Source organism: Gymnodraco acuticeps, unplaced genomic scaffold, assembly GCF_902827175.1.
Source record: "Gymnodraco acuticeps unplaced genomic scaffold, fGymAcu1.1, whole genome shotgun sequence".
Classification (NCBI taxonomy): domain Eukaryota; kingdom Metazoa; phylum Chordata; class Actinopteri; order Perciformes; family Bathydraconidae; genus Gymnodraco; species Gymnodraco acuticeps.
Window position 1 is genome coordinate 256,445 of NW_022990558.1, and position 23,734 is coordinate 280,178.

At 41.2% G+C, this 23,734-nt stretch overlaps 1 pseudogene; it reads left to right on the forward strand.

Annotated features, from left to right (window-relative positions):
- Positions 1 to 11,944: 11,944 nt before the first annotated feature.
- Positions 11,945 to 23,734, forward strand: part of LOC117553508 — a 159,070-nt pseudogene continuing 147,280 nt past the window's right edge.

Consider the following 23,734-nt stretch of genomic DNA (forward strand, 5'->3'; position numbering starts at 1 on the left):
TTTTTACGACGACCTCAGTCTTACAGTAGCGTGGCCTAGCAACAGCTAAAGCCTGTACTACATGCTATTTAGCTTAAGCTAATTAGCAGCCAAATGCCTCCGTTCTCTACAGATGACTTCCACAAACGTATACAGAAGATGACTGATAGTGTGTTTAACAAACTTAAACTGGCTTTATTAAATGTCAGATCTTTGCCAGGAAAAACATTTTTAATCAATGATTTTATCACTGAGCACAATCTCGATTTTATGTTTTTAACAGAAACTTGGATTGAACAAAATAACAGTGCAGCTGTTCTTATCGAATCAACCCCTCCCAACTTTAGTTTTATGAGTCAGGAAAGAATGCATAAGAAAGGGGGTGGAGTTGCTATTCTGTTCAATGATTCCCTTCAATGCAGGAAGACAGCGTATGGAAACTTTGATTCTTTTGAATATGTGGCCCTTCGGCTGAAATGCTCCTCTCGAGCTCTGTTCCTAAATATCTATAGACCACCCAAATACTGTGCAAGCTTTTTTGATGACTTTACTGAACTGCTGTCTATAGTGTGTATTGACTTTGACCGTCTAGTCATTGTTGGTGATTTTAACATCCATGTTGACAACCCCCAGGACAGAGGGGCTAAAGAACTGTTTTGTGTTCTTGATAGCTATGGACTGACTCAGCATGTGACAGAGCCCACGCACAATAAGGGGCACACTCTGGACTTAATTATCTCAAAGGGTGTGAATATCTCTAAGGTTGTGGTGACTGATGTTGCACTCTCTGACCATTCCTGTGTTTTCTTTGAGAGCTCTATTTCTGTTCACAAAAATGTTCAAAAAGAGGTAACCACAAAGCGATATTTAACTGAAAATATTAGGGAAATGTTTACTCAGAATTTCTCTTCCACACTTGCCCCTGCTAACATCTCAGTAAATGAGCTAGTAGATCATTTTAATTCAAAAATTCAAAATGTTATAGATGCCATTGCTCCAACTAGGTTAAAGGAAGTGTCTGGGAAGAAAATATCTCCATGGAGAAAGGCCATGACCGTGAGAGCAGAAAAAAGACAGTGTCGAAAAGCTGAACGCAGGTGGCGAAAAACAAATCTCCAGGTTCACTTTGAAATCTATAAAGAGAGACTTGGCCTTTATAATTTGGAATTGAAAAACGCCTTGGGTTAGATTAAACATTCAACATCTGATGTGTCTTCCTGTGTCTCTGTATTAAACCAAAGTGTTAAAACTAAATGCAGTTAGCATCTAACCAATAGTGCAAGAGAAGCGATTAACGTACATTTAAAAATACAACACCTACACCAAACAAAATGTGTAACACACACACACACACACACACACACATACACATACACATACACATACACACATACACACACACACAGGACTGTCACGATAATTAATTTTGTTGGAAGATATGTTTTCCCGGAAATCATTGCGATAAACGATAATATTGTCGGCACCGTTGTAAGACCATTTTAGACCACTGACATAATGATAATATATAATAATAATAATAATTCAAGTACATCCTTTCAAACAGAACTTTTTTATTGAACATTCAACATTTATTATTAAACTGTGAATAATGTATTCACTCAAATAAATACAAAATATAATAAAATGAACATTAAGGTGCAGCATTTCGATGAACTGAAATAATCTGTATTTGAACTGTACTGTACTGGCACCTAAGCAGCCAGCTTGACATTAGGACTTGCTTGTCATTGTATTTTCATGTTTTTTTAAAGAAAGATGAACTTGTCCACATTGCTGCTGAAAGGGCAGATCTGCTGGCACTAACAATGTCTCCTGCTGTGGAGAGCACCCTCTCGCTAGGGACAGAGGCAGCAGATACAGCCAGGTAGCGCTTTGCTAACATGGCAACATAAGGATATTTGGCGTTTGTAATAGCTTTGGCTCGGTCTGATCTTTCTGCGAGTGGTGGAGGCTCACATGCTAGCGGGAGTTGTGTTTGCACATCAGTCTTTTTTCTTTTGGTACCGGTGATATTCACGTTCGGGTGATGCCTTTTCAAATGAGTGTGATGTATTGCCAGCCGCGTAACCAATGTTAGTTGAACAATGCCGACAAACAGCTTTGGTTCGGTCCACCTGTCTTTGTCCGTCATCCTTGTTCGTAACTGCGAAACCAAAATGTTCCCAAACCGGAGACTTCAATGATGCTGGAGGATTTTCTAGCTCAACTTTATCTGCGTTCACAGTTCCTCAAATTACTGACTACATTTGAACGCATCCCTCTGACCAGCTCTCATAGTATGCCTCTCGTCCAATTAAATGACTTGGTCGCTCTATGACGCGTTGAACCCAATGTGAGCAAATTACTCTGAATGCTGCGACGCTGCACCTGAGATTACTTCCAAAAAGTTGTTCACGTTCTCAATTTTTTACGTTTAACGTTATATTCGTTCGGTACACTTCGGTACACACACACACACACACACACACACACACACACACACACACACACACACACACACACACACACACACACACACACACACACACACTCATTCTGTGTGTTTGTTGGCATCATGTGTGTGAGCTGCTTATACTTCTACATGTGCTATGTGACAGCTCTTTGTTTTCTCATGAGCCGGCGTGACAGCTCTGACACGTGTCTCCCTGAAAGCACACATAACTTATGCAGCCAGGCAGCGCTGACGTCTAAATTACAGTGAACAACATTTAACAAGCTACTCATTTGCTGATTATATAGAAGGGTCCTTCTGAAACCACGATTAGATTCTCAAATAAAAAGCATCTGTCTAGTGGAATAATAGGGTCTCTGAAATGAGGAGAGAGGGGGGTGAAAGAGGGAGGGGGAGAGTGATGATTAGAAAGTTAATGGAATTCTTCAAGGCTTGGAAATATCGAAAACAAATGTGTTGATACAGATTTATATTAGGTAATCAAATCAATTGAATATTTATGTTCATATGTCAAATGACATGTCAACTTTTTTATTTAGAGAGGAAATTCATTTTCAATAAATCAATAAACTGATAATAAATATAATTAATTTAAAACCCACAAATTAACCACAATCCAATTAAATAACTACTATCCTCCCACAATTCTTCCAGTGTGTGTTGGTGTGATATCCAAGAGTGTGAGGCTGTAACTTTGTAAGAAGCACATAGTAAAACCTCAGTTTACTGCTGTTTGTTCCGGTAGATGGATTTCACTCCTACACTCTCCCCTGCTTTATTTGATGCTTCGGGTAGGAACAAGCCAGGTTTGCGCTGGTTCACATTGTTGTTGGCCTGGTGGACTGTAAGTAGGAGTACAAATCACAGGCATGTTGTTAAGAGCTCTTTATGTGACTAAGTGCAAGCTTTTTTCCGGTGTTTGGCAAGACCAAGTGAAGGGGCTCTGGTTAGCCCCGAAGCTAGCAACGAAACCAACGACTCATACTTTAGGTGGGCTGACTTTGAAGGTGGACCATCTATTCACTTGTGACAAACCACTGCTGAGTTTCTGCAGCAGAAGCGAGACCAACCCCCCCCACCCCTAAATGGAACGATTGTTAACAGAACACTAGGGCTAAAATGAATGATACACTATTATTTAATGAACTTATGATCTATAAAAATGTGTGCGGGAGAGAACTTTGGGATGTTAGCCTTTGTACAAACTACAGCAAAGGGAAAACTCCAAAAAGGATAATCGGGCCCCTTTAGGTCTCCAAGTGTCAAATTAAAACATTTGGTCACATAAGTGAAAGAAAAGCCGAGCCCAGCGAAATAACTGTTACTGATCAAAGAAGTTGCCCCACATTTTGTAATCAACTAATTGATTAATTGTCTAATCATATCAGCTCAGAGGCTACTACTTACAATCATTTGCAGTAATTTTAGAGGCCACTTTATTGATTCGTGAACCCTAAAAACAATTACTATTATAACAAATGATTTGCTACTGCTAAAACAGATTTCAGTGTAATGCCATGTTGCTTTATGGATCACTGAAGTGAATACCGACATGCCGACACAAATCATGTCATGTTGTTTGTGGTGTTGAGAGACGCAGGAAGCAGATTTAAGAGCGAGACAAATCTGCAGACTCTGAGTGCAAGAAAGGAAAGATAGCTATAATAAGCAAGCACGATATGATCAGCAAACAGTTTTTGGTCATAGTTTTCTGTCTCTTCCACTTGTCTTGCTTTATGTCTTACACACACACATTCACAGGCTGTAGAATCTCATCTCTGAGCAGCTTTCCTCAGCAGCCCTGGAGAATGATTTCATTGGGATGATAAGTGTGCCTATCCCTCCATATTTCTGCCACCTGGGCTCCTAGCCTGGATCCAAAGGCCGTCTGCAAGAATATAGGCTGTTTTCTTTTCAATTTTTTTCCTGCTATTTTATCTCCGTCTACCAAATCTGATTTAGCTGTGCTGAAAGTAGCATTTTCTCCCAACATCACAACATCGCTAATGCTTACTTTCCTTCCCCTCTCAATCCCTTTCATTCCTCTCCGTCCACTAAGCAGAAAATGGGTCCAGTTGCAGTTGAAGGCTATTATCTGTGCGAGCTATCTATCTTGATAATTGACTTGTCGGGGTAAATGTGACCGTGATCGGTGTGACGCTAATACATTCTGCCAATTTGACATGCTCATAATCCGCTGAGCTCGCGTCGGTTTTTACAACCTGCAGCCGTGGCGGCGGAGGCGAGAGGTTTGACGCGTTGGAGCACAGGATACACACAGTATAGGCCGAGTGCGTGGGTGGAGAGAAACACTCGGTCTAAATAAGGAACCGGGAGCTTTTGAGGGGGCATGGAGGAAGAGGAAATTGGTCTAAACATGCAAAGGCGCACATGATAGAAACATGCGCGTACAGATGGATCTATCTGTCACAATGTGGATGTGTAAGCCAAACTTGAACGCATCCTAACATCACGACCAATTTGTTCTGTTTGCTGCTGATTGCTCTTGCAGAAGTCAGTCGCAGTGAAAGTGAATGACATGAATAGGAGGCATACTGTACATCCGGAGCACAAGTACTGATGTCTTAGACTAATTCCACCTGGTATGACATCCTTATTTGGCACCAGGAACAAATAGCATCCTGGTATATTTATAAGAGCATCCCAGGCTGTAAAGGGTCTGTTTCCCCAGTGCAACGGAGGCAAATGGAATTGTGAGGTGGCCACAAAACACAAATGTTCTTAATATTCTGCCAGTGGAAGGATTGAATAATTGCCAACAATTTTGATGTATTATAAGTTATTTCTCATTTTCCCACTGGTTCCAGCTTCTCAAATGTGAGCGTTTGCTGGGTTTTATGCGATTAAGTATTTTCTACAGCCGTTTAAAGGCCAAAGTACAATCGGAGTAAAGGTCAGTCATATTTCCCAGGAGACGATCCTGAGCGCCCCTTCAAGATGATGTCGATGAAGACTGCAAGCTTTGATTGGTCATAGAGTCTCTCATGTCTCTGGGCAAGGCACACAAAGGTTTTTACGACTATAATGAAATATAATCGCCTAATCTGACTATCGTTACTGACGATAACAAAAGTCAAAACCTGGCATGAAAAATGAAATCATGTACATTCAAAATAACCTGGTAAAATAAATGTCTCGTTCAATAAATAATGTCCTGGTAACTCTGAATAACCTTCACTGTGGACAGATTTACAACTCTGTAAAAACAAGTGTGTAAACTTCTTAGGAAATTAATGTTGCTGTTGATTTTTTTGAATGTATCATTACTTGATTCTATAAGCAAGGACCATTTGATTATATTCACCTACATTGTGTGGTGGAGGTAACACATGCACAACATAGCCAAAAGAGCCTTGGATTGTTGAAGAGGTATTGTATCCAGATGTGCAGTAGCACTCTAGAACAGACTCCAGCCAACAGCTTCCTGCCAAAGACCCAACGGATCCCAGCGGCTGGGAATGTTAAGCCCTCCCACTATTTTCCAAGAGGGCGTTGCCAGATTTTCAATTTCAGGATTTAACCATTAGATGGCGCTTCATTCACAAATACAGAAAGACAAGTTTCATGGACTTTCAGTACTTCAGTTGTGTTTTGAAGAGGATTTGAACACATATTTGTTATGGTTTTCACAGGCTACTACAGTATAACGAAAAAACACCAATATTTTAGATCAAATAAAGTATATTTAATCTTGTAATTCAATAATATATAGTCTTTATATATTAAACAATCATAATAATAATGTAAATGTTTACACTTCTTTATTTGTTATGCTCATACTTTTACCTTTACAATAAATAGTTTGCTTTAATATGCAGTATATTTTTTGTAATATTTTGTTTGGTGTTTGCTTCCTCCTGCTCCCTTTCGGACACATACTGTATGATTTATTATTATTATTGATATGAAGATATTATTAAGATAAGATGTTACTTTATTGATTGAACATTTTTGTTTAGAGTTCTCTGGTCACATTCCGACCATTATTTAAAACAATAGGCGCTTTCACACCGTCTACAGTTTGATTTGCATAGAGGGAGCTGTGGCTGAATGGCCGGCGATTAGGTGTGGCGCATTTATCATTAGGTGACACGAAACACAATTAAAATTTTTTCCAATTTAATTCATATTCCTGCCTTTCTACAAATATATTAGGGGAAAAATGTGTAGGGTTGGGAGGGTTACTGGAGACAAAAAAAGCAATAGGAAACTGAACGTGTTTTTACTGTTTGAATGGCTTATCAAGAGCACAACTGAAACATAACATCTGAAACGATGTAACAACATAATACTCTTTTTGGGGATGCAGCTTGGGATGTGAGGAGTGAGAGACACGGCTTAGAACGGGCGTGTCGCCTTCTACATGAATTAAAATGTCGAACTCGGACTTAATTTTAAGGACATTTCGGCCAGGGGTGTAGAGCTATATTTGTTTAAGCCTATTGTATGATAACTGTGATTACTATTTCTTTTCAAATGCATATATGCCACCCATTTACACCGCTCTTCCCGTCAAGAATTGGAATTTGAATAGAACTTAGTTTTAGTTTTTGGATCTCACGGAGAACACTGTCTCGCTTCATTGTAGGATTTCTGCCTTGTCTCCACTTTATACATAAGTAATTAGATAGGCCACCTTGCCATTACTGCGCTCATAAAGAATGATAAGATGTCCCTGGGCAACACTTCACCCCAAATTGCTCCTGTGGGGATTGCCCTCAGTATTGAGTATGTAAGTCGCTTTGGATAAAAGCGTCTAACAAGTGACATGTAATGTAATGTAATAAGAATAAGAATAATGTCGGCGTGATCAGATCACATGACCTGTTCAAGCCGGTGCCGCATAAAAACAACAGTCCGGACAAGTACTGGCTTGAAACTATATGCCAGTCTTTGTTTCATGCAGAAAGACCCAGTAAACACGGAGATACGATGATATAAAGTTAATACAAATATATTTCAAAAGTATGAAAAATGGAAGCACATGTATTTTAATATCTTCGCCGTATTTTATCATTTTACGTGATTAGTGAGTTTATTTAAGGTAATTAGGTAGAAGCCCTTTTTTATCAGTAACGAATTTAGCAGTTGAGCATAACAGTCAACTGAGTGTGACTTGCAATGACAGTGTTGTGTTTTTATTTGATCAACCTTTTACATTAAAAATTGTTGTTGAATATATAAATATTATTATGAATATGGATAAATACTAGGCTATTTATTTTAAACGTTAGTCCTTAACATCTATCACTATGTATATCACCATTCTTTAATTACATGTTTGATAAGTTTCCATGAAATAAGAAATGAATCAAATTAAAATGTAATTATCATATAATCAGGGTTGGGTTGTAACGGAATACATGTAACGGCGTTACGTAATCAGAATACACAAATCAAGTAACTGTATTCAGCTCGCGTTACATTTGAAAAACGAGTAATCTGATTACAGTTACTTTCGTAAACCTGAAGTGAATACATTTTGGATTACTTATTGGAATTATTGGTGGAAAGCTTTCCTCACAACATTTAATATTCATTACTAAAGGTATACAGCCGAATCATCACAGCCCACAAAACCTATTACCGCCGCAGATGGACCAAAAAAGCGTTTGAAAAAAAATCGCGGGTCCGCTCAGTGAAACAATAACAGCGAAACATGGAGGAACACAAGTCTGCGTTTAAATCGCGTGTGAGTGGTTAAAACACATCAGCCTGCGGTCGCTCTTTCTTTAGCCTTACTAATGATTATTTCTGAAGGTAAACACGGTGAAGGCGGTGCGTGAAAGGCACTGCGTGCTCGTCTTCTCAGAGGCTGAGTTAACCCTCCCGCTGCCTCCTGGCGCTGCAGAGATGTCATGAAGTGAAGGAGGTGTTCCTTCTATAAAACAGCTGCGGGCAGCAGATACTGTGAGAGTCACGGACATGAATTCATAGATCAAGGCAGACTGGTGCACACACTCTCCTGTTTTGCCAATCCGGTGCTTAAACAAATATAGCTCCACACCCCTGGCCGTAATGTCCTTAAAATGAAGTCCGAGTTTGACATTTTAATTCATGTCCTGCCAACACTGGCAGGACAGAAGGCGACACGCCCGTTCTAAGCCGTGTCACTCACTCCTCACATCCCAAGCTGCATCCCCAAAAAGAGTATTATGTTGTTACATCGTTTCAGATGTTGTGTTTCAGTTGTGCTCTTGATAAGCCATTAAAACAGTAAAAACACATTCAGTTTCCTTTTGCTTTTTGTGTCTCCTGTTCACCAAAACATATCTGTGATGGAAAAAGAAAGTAATCCAAAAGTAATCTAAAAGTAATCTGATTACGTTACTTTTTTAAGACACGTAACTGTATTCGGATTACTTTCAGGTTACTTTGTAAATGTAATCAGTAACTGATTACATTTACAAAGTAACCCTCCCAACCCTGCATATAATATATTATAATGTATATTGGATTATTAAGTAATATCATACATTAACCCCATTATAGCAGATGCCACATTGAATGGATGAACATATTTATGCATCAATAATTACAATGGAGTATTTCTAAATACAAGTTGTAAAAATACTTATATGTATTTAATACTAATAACATAATGATTAATTTTACTTTCAGATGATAATACTTTTCAGGGTTAGGTCCGGTCTGACAGCGCTTAGCTCTCTGCTGCAGAGAGGAAGAGAAGATCACTGCTCTAAACAAAGTCAAAAATCGTACATCCAAACGGAATAAATATAATTAATTATTATTAATACGTTAAGTCTTGTTCATTGTTTTTCACTTTTATTAAATGTTTGATATTTCCGGCACAGACCCTTTCATACCGGCAATGCGTGATAGAAACAACAGGAACTGCGACAGCATAACTACTGTATGCGAACACAAACCAGACTGCTGGAGAAGAGAGATCACAGGGGGGGGGGGTTGGGACACACACATTCCGATGGCCAATTAGTTTTAAACAAAGAGTTCGCAACATACATAGGCAGGGGGGTGGGGCTGGTGAACGGTATGGTCAATGTTTGTAAACACTGTGAAATGTTGACTTTATTTGATCATTTCAGTTAAAAACTAACGTTCATATTTCTCTTTTTGAGAAGAGAAATATGAATATGTTAGTGGCTGACCCAGCCCCATGGTCTGTCACAGTAGTGCGGGAAAGAGAAGTGCCCTGTTTTGCCTGGCTGGACCTGTATTGTACAGGAAAGGAGTGAGCAGAGGGTGGAGTTGTCCATTCTTGTTCTGTTTTCTGTGAACAATCTTCCTCACCCTCTCAGACTTTCAGTCTGCTGGGCCATTAGGTGTATAAACACACAGCTGAGAGCTGCCGTTTCATTCTGACTGTTTAAAAAACGGTAACAACGGACTATTTTTCTTAGTGGATGCATGTCAATTTAAATCAATAAATACAACTATTTTTTAAATCAATAAAAACATTTTCTAAATCCATAAAAGCATTTCAATTAATATTAGGAGTCATGTCGTTACTTTGTTGAGAATGTGGCCATGTAATAAGCGGGATGATGTGCAAAATCTAAATATTGTTAGTGAATTACTGAGTTTAGGCACGTTAATAACGTTTTAATGAAGTGGACTACAGTATATTCATATTTGTCAGTGCTTTCATGTAAATTCGGGGAACATAAACACAAAGGATCGTGGTGAAGATGATGATTAAATTAGAATAAAAAATCGAGAGCATTTCCTCCCGTTCGTTTTTGGAGCCGGCGGGCTTCCTGATGTTTTTTGTACAGTAGTTGTGGACTAACCAACATTATTTTGTTAAATAAAAACATGGTGATGTTTTGTAAATGATTAAATGTCTCTTATTTAGCACAGAGTATGATCCTATCCGTGACATATGGAACTTAACAAAGATCCGCTATACAGTAGAACCAGACATAAATCTACCGTACTGTATCAGAGTTTATTTCACATGAGCTCCATACTGCACTCCATACTGCACCCCCTGGTGGATCAATGATCCATTGCAGCTGGCTTCATTATAATTACATTTATTTATCACGGGGGCGGTCTCAAGTCACACTGGAGGTTTTCCTTTGAGCGAGGGCAGACCCCGTGCCGGCCACGGCCCTCGCGTTTCAAACTGTCTGAAATGCCTCATTTCAACTTCTCAAAATATCTATTTCTCATCCAATGCAGCACTGTGAGCAATGGGCACAAATAGAAACGGGATGCCTGAGGAAAATAGTGTCACACTGTGCCAATTAGGACATAGAGACAAATAGAACACAATGCATCCAATTTAGATTTTTGCCACTGTTTCACATGCGTCAAATTGTGTTGGACTTTCTGGGACCTGCTAAAAATTGAGATATGAATATTCCTTCCAAAAAAACACAGACGTTCTTTTTGGCCAATTTTGATGCCAATGATTGAGATCAGGGCCCTGTGCCGAGTACTATCTTAATAAAATGAGAGAAATAGTTCTTATTGGAGCTCGCCAAAAGCCCAATATTTGTACTCTATTAGGAAACGAAACAAAAGAACGTGCAGAACGCATTCGTTTTTGCTTGAAACTGTAATTTAATTAGAAATAATTGGAGACATTTCCTGTAGATTCAATACTTGTTTAACTGACTCGTTGCAGCTCCAGCAGCACAACATATTTTTTCTTTCAAAAGCAACCCCGTACCGAGATGGCATCAAAAATATGTAGACAAGCGGTTACACTGCAAAAACCAATATATTTGTTATTTGCCTGAACTAACTCTATCTTTATGAGAGGATTGTAGAACAGCAGTTTGAATACATTATAAGGCTATAAGCATGGAAGCTCTAATTACAAGTATAGAAAGAGAAAATCTCCACAAACATTCATTCTGTGTGTATTTGCCAGACATTCCCAGATGGAATAAGGATAGTCTGAGTCACTAACAGCATTTGCATAGTGCATCTTAAAGTGTTGCCAGAAACGAGAACACGAAACCTCAAATGCATCTGAAAGCCTCGGCACAAACAAGCCCGACTCTAAGCAAGCAAATGACACTTAGGTATTATCGCGCCCTTAGTGCTTTTATAAACAATAAAGTTGCACGTCTAAATGGCACAGCTGGAGAGACGGTGTTATCGCAGCGAGGAGTCACTGCGACACAAACAAACTCTGGCGCTGTTTTCAGGACCCGAGTGAGAAAAAAAGAGGACTTTATAGAGTTGTTGCAGTCATTAACAGCAAGACTGCTCTCTGCAATTCTGCCTTATCTACGGCAAGGTGGAAGCATGGGGAGGGTAATTCTGCTCGAGGCTCATGTGCAAAGCCGAGATACAGAGTGAGAGGGAAGTGGAGGGAGAGATAGAGCTGGTTCATTTGCAGCTCGTCCCCTTAGACTGTGGAAAGGATTATACTCGCAGAGAGAGAGAGTGAGAGAGAGAGAAGAGAAGAGAGGGAGGGAGATGCACAGCTCTGTCTTAGCACACACTGAGTACCCATCTTCTACCCTGCACTCTCAACAGCTGCTCTCTCTCTCCTCCACACACGCACACACACATGTGCAGACACAAACACACCAGTGCCATGTAGAGTCTCGGGCCAAGAGGGGGGACACCAACCTGCACAGGACCACGAGCCAGGTACGCTTCTTCGTTCCTTTTCCGCTCACATCATGCAGCAGCAAATGTTTTGGGGTTGTCGCTGTGTAAGTGAGCCAGCTACTCACTCTCTCTGCAGAAGACTCTCGCGGGCTGCATGCACCAAGATTATCCGGCTTCTTTTTGCATAGCCCCGAGAGAACCAAAAAAGAAAGATAAGAGAGGAGCCAGAGAGGAGAGGAGGGGAGTGGGGGATGAAAGGACAGTGAAAACAAAAGCCAAACTCTTAGCAGTGTTTTCTCATGTAGGGCAGAGAAAAGTATGCAGCAGGCGGCCAGCTAACCTGGGTCGACCTTCACGTGGAAAGTATTGCTTATACTACCTACCTATCCCACTATAAGTTGGATACTGCCCACAAAGACCCACATCCCCTACCCCAAACTCTTAATATATTCTCTCTCTCTAGAGGGCCGTAATAATAATCATATGCCGAACATGCTCAGGGGATTGGCTGCGATAGGTTGAAATGCAAATGGACATGCAAGAGTGCTTCTTGTGAAATTCATGTGTCTGCTATGTCCTCTGATGGTAACTCTTGCTCTAACTCCATGGCCCCTAAAAACTCTTTAAACTCGCAAGGCAAGGCAAGGCAATTTTATTTATATAGCACTTTTCAGCATGTGGCGATTCAAAGTGCTTAACAGATTAAAAGCAAACAACATTTAAGAACAAATACAGCACAAATACATTATTAAAAAGGCATTTAAAAACAGGCATAATAAGCAAAGGTAATGAAATAAATTAAATAAATAAACACAGCAGGTACAGAATACATGACTGAAAAGGCATAGCCTATACTGTAGTGTGAGTATGGGCAGCTCAATTAAAAGCAGCGGCAAATAGGTGCGTTTTTAGTCGGGATTTAAAAATAGGAAGTGTTTCGGCGGACGTGCACGATTTAGGCAGTTTGTTCCAAATTGTTGGGGCATAAAAACTAAAAGCTGCTTTTCCATGTTTAGTGGTTATTCTCGGAACAGAGAGCAGACCCGACCCAGAAGACCTGAGACTCCTGGATGCTTCATAGTGATGGAGTAGGTCGTCTATATTCCTCGGTCCTAAGCCATTTAGTGATTTAAAAACTAGCAGTAGTATTTAAAAATAAATTCATTGGCAGACTGGAAGCCAGTGTAATGATCTCAGAACCGGAGTGATGTGATCCACTTTTCTAGTGTCAGTGAGGACTCGAGCAGCAGCGTTCTGAATCAGCTGCAGCTTTCTGATAGATTTTTTAGTGAGACCTGTGAATACACTATTGCAGTAGTCGAGTCTACTGAAAATAAAAGCATGGACAAGTTTTTCTAAATCCTGTTGCGACATTAGTTTCTAATCCTTGATATATTCTTCAGGTGGTAGTATGCAGTCCTAATAACTGTTGTAATGTGACTGTTAAAATTCAGGTCTGAGTCCATCACTACACGCAGATGTCTTGCTTTGTGAGTTACTTTGTAGTCTGCCGACTGAAGCTCTGTGATTACTTTTAATCGGTCCTTCTTTGCTCCAAAAACAATGATCTCAGTTTTTTGTTTGTTTAATTGGAGAAAGTTCTGAGTCATCCAGTCAGTGATGTGCTCAATGCACTTGCTCAGTGTTCTAATCGGAGAATAGTCTCCCGGTGTAATTTAAAAATAAATCTGGGTGCCGTCTGCATAGATGTGATAGCTTAGATCGCTCTTTTTAATAATTTCAGCCAGAGGTAGCATACAAATATTAAAAAGCAAAGGTCCTAAGATGGAGCCTTGAGGAACCCCGCATGACATATTTATCAGGGTTGATTTGTAATTGCCTATTGAGACAAAGTTTGTTCTGTCCTTCAAGTAGGAGCTAAACCAGTTTAGAGATGTTGCTGAAACTCCCACCCAGTTTTCAAGACGGTCTAACAATATGTTGTGATCAACAGCATCAAAGGCAGCGCTGAGATCTAATAATACTAACACTGATATTCTGCCACAGTCTGTGTTCAAATGGATGTCATTTAAGACCTTAAAGGAAGGCTCCAGTCATTAGATAGTTAATCAAAACTTCAGTATTTAGTGAAACATTATGTTTAAACCATACCCTGAAGAAATCAGCGATATTCCCCGGTAAATAATGATTTTATAGCTCTTTTTTATCAAAACCTGTACATTCCGTCAGGCAGCTGCCATTTTGGCCATTTTCAGTAGTCACATGATCCGAAAAACTAGGTCGTGACGTCATCTATGCGTTCACTTTGTAAACACACGACGAAAACATGGCGGAGTATTTGAGTTCGGACTCGTCAGCCGAGGAAGAAGTTTAGAAAAATAAAGTCCAGGCGGACTTACTTTGAATTATCACTATAGGTATTCATTCCATCCAAATACAACTGTAAAAAAAATAAAAAACATACTCTGTTATCCTCTTAGGCCCCACGGACCCGGTTCCGGGGCCGAAATCGCGTCATTTGCAGGAAACAACGTCTAAGGAACCTTAATATTTAATAAACTATGAATATTTTATATCCATATAATGGGAAAAAAACGAATTTAACTGATCTTTTTCATTTTTTTCTTCAAAATAAACACACAATGCTAACAGTGAGCCTCTGAATTAGCCCCGAGCGAAAAATGCTAACCTATTACTGCACCGAAAATCACTCCTAGCTCCCTTATTACTTATCCTAGATGCACATCGTTTATGATTGTAAAGACACAGAATCTAACGGTGCTCACCTCAACACTGAAAGATACAAACTCGCGACGTTATCAACAAAAACGTACATCAAAACAAGTGGCGCTAGGTACTAACATGCGCTAGGCTAACATGGCTTACCTTGGTCTTTGTCTGGTCTAAACTGGTCTTCAATGGCATTACAACGATAAAAACGATGATGTAGTTAATCCATAGGTTAATATCCAATGTGACTGTGTCCCCTTTGAAATGTTCTGATAATCTATAAGCAATAAAACTGCAATTCCGTTATCTGCTGTCCGCTCTGTGCTCCGTGCGCTCTGGGTCCTGCCAATTCCTGCTTCCTTACGTAGTAAACAATAAGTAAAGTCTGCTGCGTAATGTGCTTACGCTGGCTGGCATTGGCAGTGAACTGCATCCCCATTAAGTAATGGTTGATTAATAAATCCCATTTTATGTTTCATCATACTCTCAGAGTAGTCGTCCGGAAACTTGAAATGTTCGCTGCATACATGCGCCTGTGGATCTTTCGGTTCGGGCCGAGCACATTTCGCTAGCCACTGCCTCCGAACGTACTTCCTACGCTTACCCGTTGGCAATAGATGGAACCGAGCATTCCGTGGATTGTTCCTATCCGAATTGTGGCAATGTTTCGCGATACAATGAGGCATATTTCAATAGAATTGTGAGAGTAACTAGAGTAAACAACATGAACAAAGCACATACGTCAATTTGTCCTCGACACCAAACGCATAGTTCACGTCACTTCCGGTAAAATAAGTCACGTGACTCGTCAAAATGGCGCCGCCCACAGGGTTGATGTTATTTCGGTAATTAATCAGCTTAAAATCACTGATAACGTCATCGGATTAAAAAAAAAAAAAAAAGACTGGCAGAGACTGGTCTGTTTTGTCGGATGATAATTATTTAAAAATGCGTGTCATGAGGATTGCCTCCCTTTAACAAGTGAAGTCACAGTGCTGTGGTTAGGTCGAAAGCCCGACTGAAACACATCAAAACCATCAGTTAAAAAAACATGAAATTACTCAACTGTTGAAAAACTGCTTTTTCAATCAATTTGATTAAAAAGGGAAGGTTTGATATTGGCCTGTAATTATTCATTATGATTTTGTCTAGGTTATGGTTTTTTAGGAGCGGTTTAATTATTGCAGTTTTCAGGGCCTGTGGAAATACACCTGGTTGAAGAGACTTGTTTACTATGTGTAGTATATCTGAGGCCAAGCAATGAAAAACAGTTTTGGGATGATGTGGAGGCTACAGGAGGAGGATTTCAGATGTTGGATAATGTCTTCCAGGTCTTTAGCATTTATCAGACGGAATTGTGACATGGTGTCTGAATTGGCTTTAGGTGAACATAGGGACAGTACATTTGCTGTACCTGATACAGAGGCACTGACTGCCTGTCTAATTTGCATGATTTTGTCAGTGAAGAAGGAGGCAAAATCATTGCAGGCCCTGGTGGATAGAAATTCTGAGGCTATCGACACTCAGGGGTTTGTTAGTCTGTTGACGGTAGCAAACAAGGCACGTGAGTTGTTTTTATTTTTGCTAATGATGTCAGAGAAGAAAGACTGTCCTGCTTTTTTTTATTTCCTGATTATAGAAACCGAGTTTCTCTTTATATATTTCCAAGTGAACCTGGAGATTTGTTTTTCTCCACCTGCGTTCAGTTTTTGCTTTTCTCACAGTCATGGCTTTTCTCCATGGAGATATTTTCTTGCCAGATACTTTCTTTATTTTAATGGGAGCGATGGTATCCATTACACTTGTTATTTTAGAATTAAAATGATCAACTAGCTCATTTACTGAGAAGTTAGCATGGGCAATTGAGGGAGTACAAATCTGGGCAAACATTTCCTTGGCGATCGGAGCATCCCTACATTTAATAAAGCCAGTTTGAGTGTGTTTGACATACCACCACTCTGACTGTTAACGATAGACCGTGGAGCACGTGGAATCACGACACAATTTGATACATTACATACATTCAGACGGATGCCCGTGGATCCTCTGTTCTCAGTCCGAGTCGCCAGCCTGTGTAAGCAGGCCACAACACAAATGGGACGCTGCACTGGTATAGAAGCCTCTGGTCGTTGGGTGGCGCCAGAGAGCGAGACGGCAGGCGAGGAAACAGTGGCCTTGGATGACACCGCCGGACAGGGGGGTGTGTCAACGTGGCGCAGGAAAAGTCAGGGAGAGGTCTGAACAGCGTGATGCATGTTAGCCGCTAGCATGCGGCTACCAAGCCTGCTGGGGTGGATGCCATCAGTGCCGAAGAGGGCGGGTCGGTCCCAAAATAGATTGAAATTGTCAATAAAACCAAAATTGGCAGCTCTGCAGGCGGATTGGAGCCAGGTTTGGAGGCTGAGGATCCTGGTGAAGCGCCCTGCTCCACGGCCTAGCGTTGGGATCGGACCTGAGATAAAAACCGACTTTTCACAGCTCCGTAAAAGAATAAAAAGTTTCTTAAAATTATTTTTTGTCAGCTCCGACTGCTGGCGGGCTGTATCGTTAGATCCCACATGGACGACTAGACGATTGACGGAGGACGGGAGTGAGTGCAGCAGCCCCGGGAGTTTCTCCAGGATAACCGGGACGGTGGCTACAGGGAGGCAGCGCGTGGCTGCGTTGAAAAATCGGATGTTTCTGATTATGGAATCCCCGATTATTAATGTGGTTGGGGCGAACAGGGGACGAGGGGGTGCCGGTGATTGAGGATGTGGTGACTGAGCAGAAACAGCTGGGCTCGGAGAGGATTTTCTTGCCGGCTCAGGGCCCGAAAAACTTCCCGAGTGTCTCAGCACGGCCTCTTTGAGGAGTCTACGACGTGAAAAGGTGGTCGCCGGGCGGGATGAGCGACGCCGAGTTGACTCCACAGTGGCCTGGGAAGCAGCACAAATGCTGTCGGCTGCCGGCGCAGAAGTTGCAGAGGCGGCAGGGTGCAGATCTGGACGGGTCGGTGCCGCGGAAGCACCAGCTGGACGGGCCAGATCGTCTGGACGGGCCAGCGCCACGGGAGCACCAGCTGGACGGGCCGGATCATCTGGACGGGTCAGTGCCCTGGGGGCATCAACTGGATGGACCGGATTGTCGGACAGGGCCGCGAAGCGGTTCCGAAGGCCCAGGCGAGGCGGTGAAGTTACCCCATTCAAAAAGCTCTTGCGCACCACTTCAGACCACGACTTCTGGTGGCCAGGTGTCGAGGAGTCGGAAGGCCGCGGACAGGTGGAAGGATCCCACAGAACTGTGTCGTGGATAGTTGCATTGAACGAGGCAAGCTGTTTAGACTGCACCGATGCTACCTCCATGAGACCGGACACGAGAGACTCATTTTCTTTCAGCTTGTCAGAAAGCCGTCGGATATCCTCCTTAAGATCTGTTATCTGTTTATTTGTTCTTTGAAGTAGCACATCATCCTCAGGGTGTTTTGATGGCATTCTTGAGTGTGAAAGGTTTAGGGCAATTACTGTCCCATGCACCAATGCCAAACTGCGTCAAGATGTTGTATAAGCAGGGATGGCTAAATGTTTGTAAGCAGGAGAGCTAGATGCTAAAAGATGCCAGATTAAAAGGTCTATAATTGTCTCATAACCAATTTTATAGGTGTTCAAATGAATTATCCACTGTTGTGTTAGCGGCTAATAATCAAGAGGAGAGGATCCATGGAATTTCTCCAACTTGGTCTGAATTTCCCCCATGAAGCACATTGTCACTCTGCCGTTGTGACTATAATGCTACCCTACCAGCTTCTTAAGATTAAATGTATCTATATTTAGGGTTCTGCTATACTTTGCTGCAATGGGGAAGTGCAAATTCAACCAGCTATGGAGGGATACTGTATTTAATATGTGGTTGAGTTCAGAGCAACATAGTTCATAGTGATTCAAGACTTTTTCAGACTTCTGTCAGTATGACAGCCACATATAGATGGGTATTAAATGAAATTCAATGTGTATTGGTAAGCGTAAAATTTGACCTGCAGAAACTAGGGATGCTCCGATCGCCAATTTTGGGGCCGATCGTCGGAATCAGTATCGGCCGATACCGATTGCAGATCAGATCGAGTGGGCGGGGCCTATGGGGATCTTCCATTTAAAGTGATGTTTAAAACTCAGTTAATGGGGCTCATTCACTGGCGCTTCCACAAACAACAACCAACATAATTATTACATTCAGATGAAGTACATTATTCAAGTTTACATTAACTTAACACGGGAGAAATGAGCGGAAGCGCTCTCTTTTCCTCTCACTCCCTCCCTCTTTCTCCTGACAGCCTGTCAGTATCTCATGCAGCTCACTGATCCAGTAATGAGTGACCCGACAGTGAAGAATAAATATATTTATAACTAGTTTAGCTTGTTCCAGAGGTAGATGAAATAGCTAAGTGTGTTAGGTCTAACTCTTAGTGTGTGTTTTGCTCCGCTTAGCGGTCCGTCACAGCGGGTGGAGCTGCAGGATTTCTGCTTCACACACGTTGCATACCGCTATTTTATTGTCCTTTTCGGACACCTTCAAATACTGCCAGACTGGTGAAGCCATTTTGGCGAGCTTGTTTTGCAGCACACTGAGAAAAGTGTCATGTATTTTACGTCATAATTTTACGTTATGCGATCGGCTCTCGCGATCGGCATTTTTAGAGAGCACCGATTGATCGGTAGAGAGTGAGTATCGGCCGATATCGATCGGCAGCCGATCGATCGGAGCATCCCTAGCAGAACCATAGAAGACAACATTGTGAGAGAAGAAGCCCTGCTGACTCCCAATCAATTTCAAGCTTTTTGAAGTGGCTCTACAAATGAGGTTTCTTTTTTCATTCTGGTAGTGACTCAGAATCTGGGGCTTCAGACTTTACTTTGATGCTGGTTTGATATCAGTTTGTACATCTCCAGACTGCAGGGGCCTTCCTGCTTTCAGGAATATGTTGGAATGATGTCGTGCTGGCGTAGAGAAGAAAAGAAAATCAGCTCCAAATGAAGTTTTTAATCTTAGTCATTGCTCATGTTTTCCTTCAGATTCCTTTGATCTTTCTCTTACCGAGGCAGGGTCTGAAAAGCAGCTTCAAGACAAAAAAAGTTGTGATGCAGCGTTTAAAACAACAGCAACATTTTTCTGTGTTGGGCGTTTGTTACGTAAGTCTTTATGATTAAATCACCGCCCTAGTTACATCAGTCCTGCCAAAGATCTGTTGTTTAATTATTTTAGAAACTGTCAAATCTCTTCATCCTTAATAAATACAATTTGGCAGCATGCCATGAATAAGTTAATAGTCTAGACAGAAGCTGATCATGTCTGTCGTGGGAACTTGAGAAACACCTGCAGTAAACTCCTCTTGTTGCTAAGAAACCATCCATCGAGCGTCACTACTTTGCTAAGAAACAAAACGCAAACTAAATATTTGTGCATGTTCCGCATGCTCTGGGGCCTCATTTATAAAGGGATATACGCTCAAAATGGCGTACGCCAGTTTCTACGCAATGTTTGCGATTTATAAAATACTAACTTGACGGAAAAATGTGCGGTCCTCCACGCAAACTCTAACCCATGCGTACGCACTAAGCACAACAACGGGAGAGACGAGAAACTGCGACGCCGTTGGCAGAAGGAAGAATGGAGAGAAATATGTGGAAATAATACCATAAATAAAATGTTACCTCTCATTTATCATATATGAATAATTCATTTTCACACATTGATTAAAGCCAATCTTAAAATGATTAAACAAACGCCTGTTTGAGACTCCTCAGTGCACACAAAAACATAACTTGGATAAATAAATAAATACGGAAATGTTATTGAAAACCACCTCGAATATGTTCTCTTGTTAAGAAATGTATTCTCATAAATGATGCGGTAAACAGAAGGACAGAATTACTTTAAACTGACGCCCTTTTGCTTTTCTATAGGTTTTTAGATACGAGCATGGTTTTATATACTATCATGTTTAATCATGTTTTATGCCGTTCGCCAATAGCCTACTTGATAAGTCGCTCGTAAAACACAGGAGGTATGGAAACTAAGAACACCATATGTGGTCAATTGTATAGCTAATATAACACAACACATTAGTTGTATTTCCTTTAACTGGTGGATTATGGTTATATAGTTGCTGGTCGACAGCTGGAACACAAACCACCAAATACAAACAAATAATTCAGATCCAGTCGTCATGACTCCACTCTGGAGGGATTCCCCGATCATTTCTTACAGTTCTCATCAAGGGGGGGGGGGTGTCCTGTCCCCGCTACAAACACACTGCCTGAGGAAGCTTAGGCTATGTGTATTTTCAGTCAAAATGAATGAATGAATGGGCGTTTCTTTGACTATTTACTGTATAGGCAAATATGGGCGTTACGTGAAGCCCGCAAAAGCTGTGCCGCATTTCGAGTTGATTGTGATTTATAAAGGGAAACAGGCGTAGGAGGTGCCGTACGCACTTTCCTCGCCGGTACGCAATGTTTTGTGAATCGGAAAATGTCGGAAAATGTCTGTACCTATTTTTTTTATTTCTACTACATAAGCAACCTTCCCACGTGAATCCTACGCACGTCATTATAAATAAGGCCCCTGACCACAACGCTTTTTTTTCCTTCTCGCTCTTTTTGCCTTTTTCCGAACTTGAGCACACACTCTAACAACCGAGGCACACACTCAGCATGACCTGTCTGAGCTGGGAATATGTTCTTTTTCCTAGGGGTTTCAAGAAATACACTGTATCTATATAAAGCTTACAAACTGTGTTGATCGTCACATTACTATACATTTGAGTTTAATTTAAACCATTCACCTCAAATAAGAATCGACCACCAAAATGCAGACAAATAAACTTGTAACTTCAAATTTGACATTACAGGGTATTCAAACAAACCATAGACCAACTTTGATTAAGACACTATAAGTCTGTCCATATTCAATTTTGTTGTTATTGTTAGTAAATCCAATGAAAAGACTAATACCAACAGTAAATGTAACTCCTTACACTATTGTGTGTTTCAAATCCTGATATATATATTTTATTTGTGACATTGATCTTTATTTCTAGACATGGAAAATTATAAACAATATTCTCTAAGAATTAAAATGTTTTGTTTTAATTAGATGGTTGTTGTTCAAAGCGTCATACATCAGAGTTCCCGTTAGCCAGTAATTATCGGACTATGACCGGTAAAATATGCTGAAGACCGGCAAATCTAAATCTCTCCGGTCAAAATGTCCGGTCAAAATGTCCGGTCAAAATAATTTCCCTTTAGCGCAATACCGCTTCAGTTGCGCCACTTATGTGACAGACAAAAGAGTATGTGACAGACAAGAATAGTACATTCTAATTAGGGATGCACGCTATTGGGTTTTTGAAACCGATACCGATACCGATAACTTCCTGCTTCTCAAGAACGATATCGATAACCGATAATAAAAAAACTTTTACGCCACTAATTATTTTAACGCGATTAACGCATGTGTATTTTTTTTCCTCAGCTGCCCCGTAGTTTCAGAGCGCATCGAGTTTAAAATACCATCTACAAGCTGATGCTGACAGCCCCGCTCCTGCCGTCCGCTTGTGGCAGACCACACTTCCACGCTCACCGGCAGGCACCGACTGGCTATCTGGAGGACCGGGAGGGTGTGTGTATGTGTGGCCCGAGCGAGAGAGAGACCTTACGTGCATTGTTGTTGTTAGCATCTGGTGCTAGCTAGCTGCGCTAACGGATATACGGAGCTGTTTAAATGAAAACAGAGGAGCGATATTTCGCCACAACTGCGCCGAGCACTTGACTTTATGCAGGAAGCCAGACAGTGGGACATTGTACGAAAAGTCAGCATACTCAGCACGGATAGTGCGCAACATGATTGCAGCGTCCAGGCAGCTCCGGTTCGAGCATATGCCTTGAGTAGCTCCAACGCCCATACCACCGACGACATGTTTGTTTACTGTCCTGGCTTCACGGCCGCACACCATTTACGTCACAGCCAGGCATGAGTTAGGGAGCGCTGGATTTGTGAAGAACTCCCCTCTTCCTAAACCACTAATACCACAGTACTGGCAAAACGGGAGGAGCCGAGTGAAAAACAAGCGCCCCTCATCCCAATCCACCCACACCGCAGTATTTTTTTCTTTTTTTTTACCCAAAACATATATTGTATATTATCGGGGCTATTAATACTGGTATTGGGTTTATCGGGATCCCGATAATTATCGTGCATCCCTAATTCTAATGTCTAACACTTAATGTGGAGAAAGAGATGTCCTGTATTGATTGTGCGTTGATCTGTTGGTAATGCCTCGGGGTTCCGGTGGGCATGTAAACAAATGCATAATGCTGCGCTATACTTTGCGGCCTCACCCGGTTGCATAGCGACGCTTATTGTTTAGGTGTCTTTTAATAAGCAGGTAGTCATATCATTAGCTTGAATTTGCTAGATCTGATCGATATGGACATAAACGCGAGTGAAGTCTAATCTGACGGGAGAGAGAGATCAGCTGCTGTTGACGAGTCGACACGCAGCTCTGCATGATCACCTGCAGGGATGAGCGGAGCAAAACACACACTTCAAGTTAGAATATCACACGTAGCTATTTTAATTACCTCTCAAACTACCTAAACTAGTTATAGATATGTTTAGTTTTACTGTCGGGTCACTCATTACTGGATCCGTGAGCTGCATGATACTGACGGGCTGTCAGGAGAGAGAGAGAGCCTCCGTTTATTATTCCCGTGTTATTGTAAATTACTGTACACTTTTGAATAGTTAATCTACTATAATTAGTTTGTTTAATATCGAATCAAATCAATTTGTTTTAAAGTTGTTAAAGTTGCCGATATGATGTGTTAGCTGTGTACGCTAAAGACTACAGTGACTAGCTGTCTTAAGACAGGATTCATTATTTTTTAAACTAGCTCGTTCATGCATTCACAGACACATCCTCAGAAACACTTGGCCTCCATGCTAAATGTCAGCCTCCTTGGGGGAATAACTGTG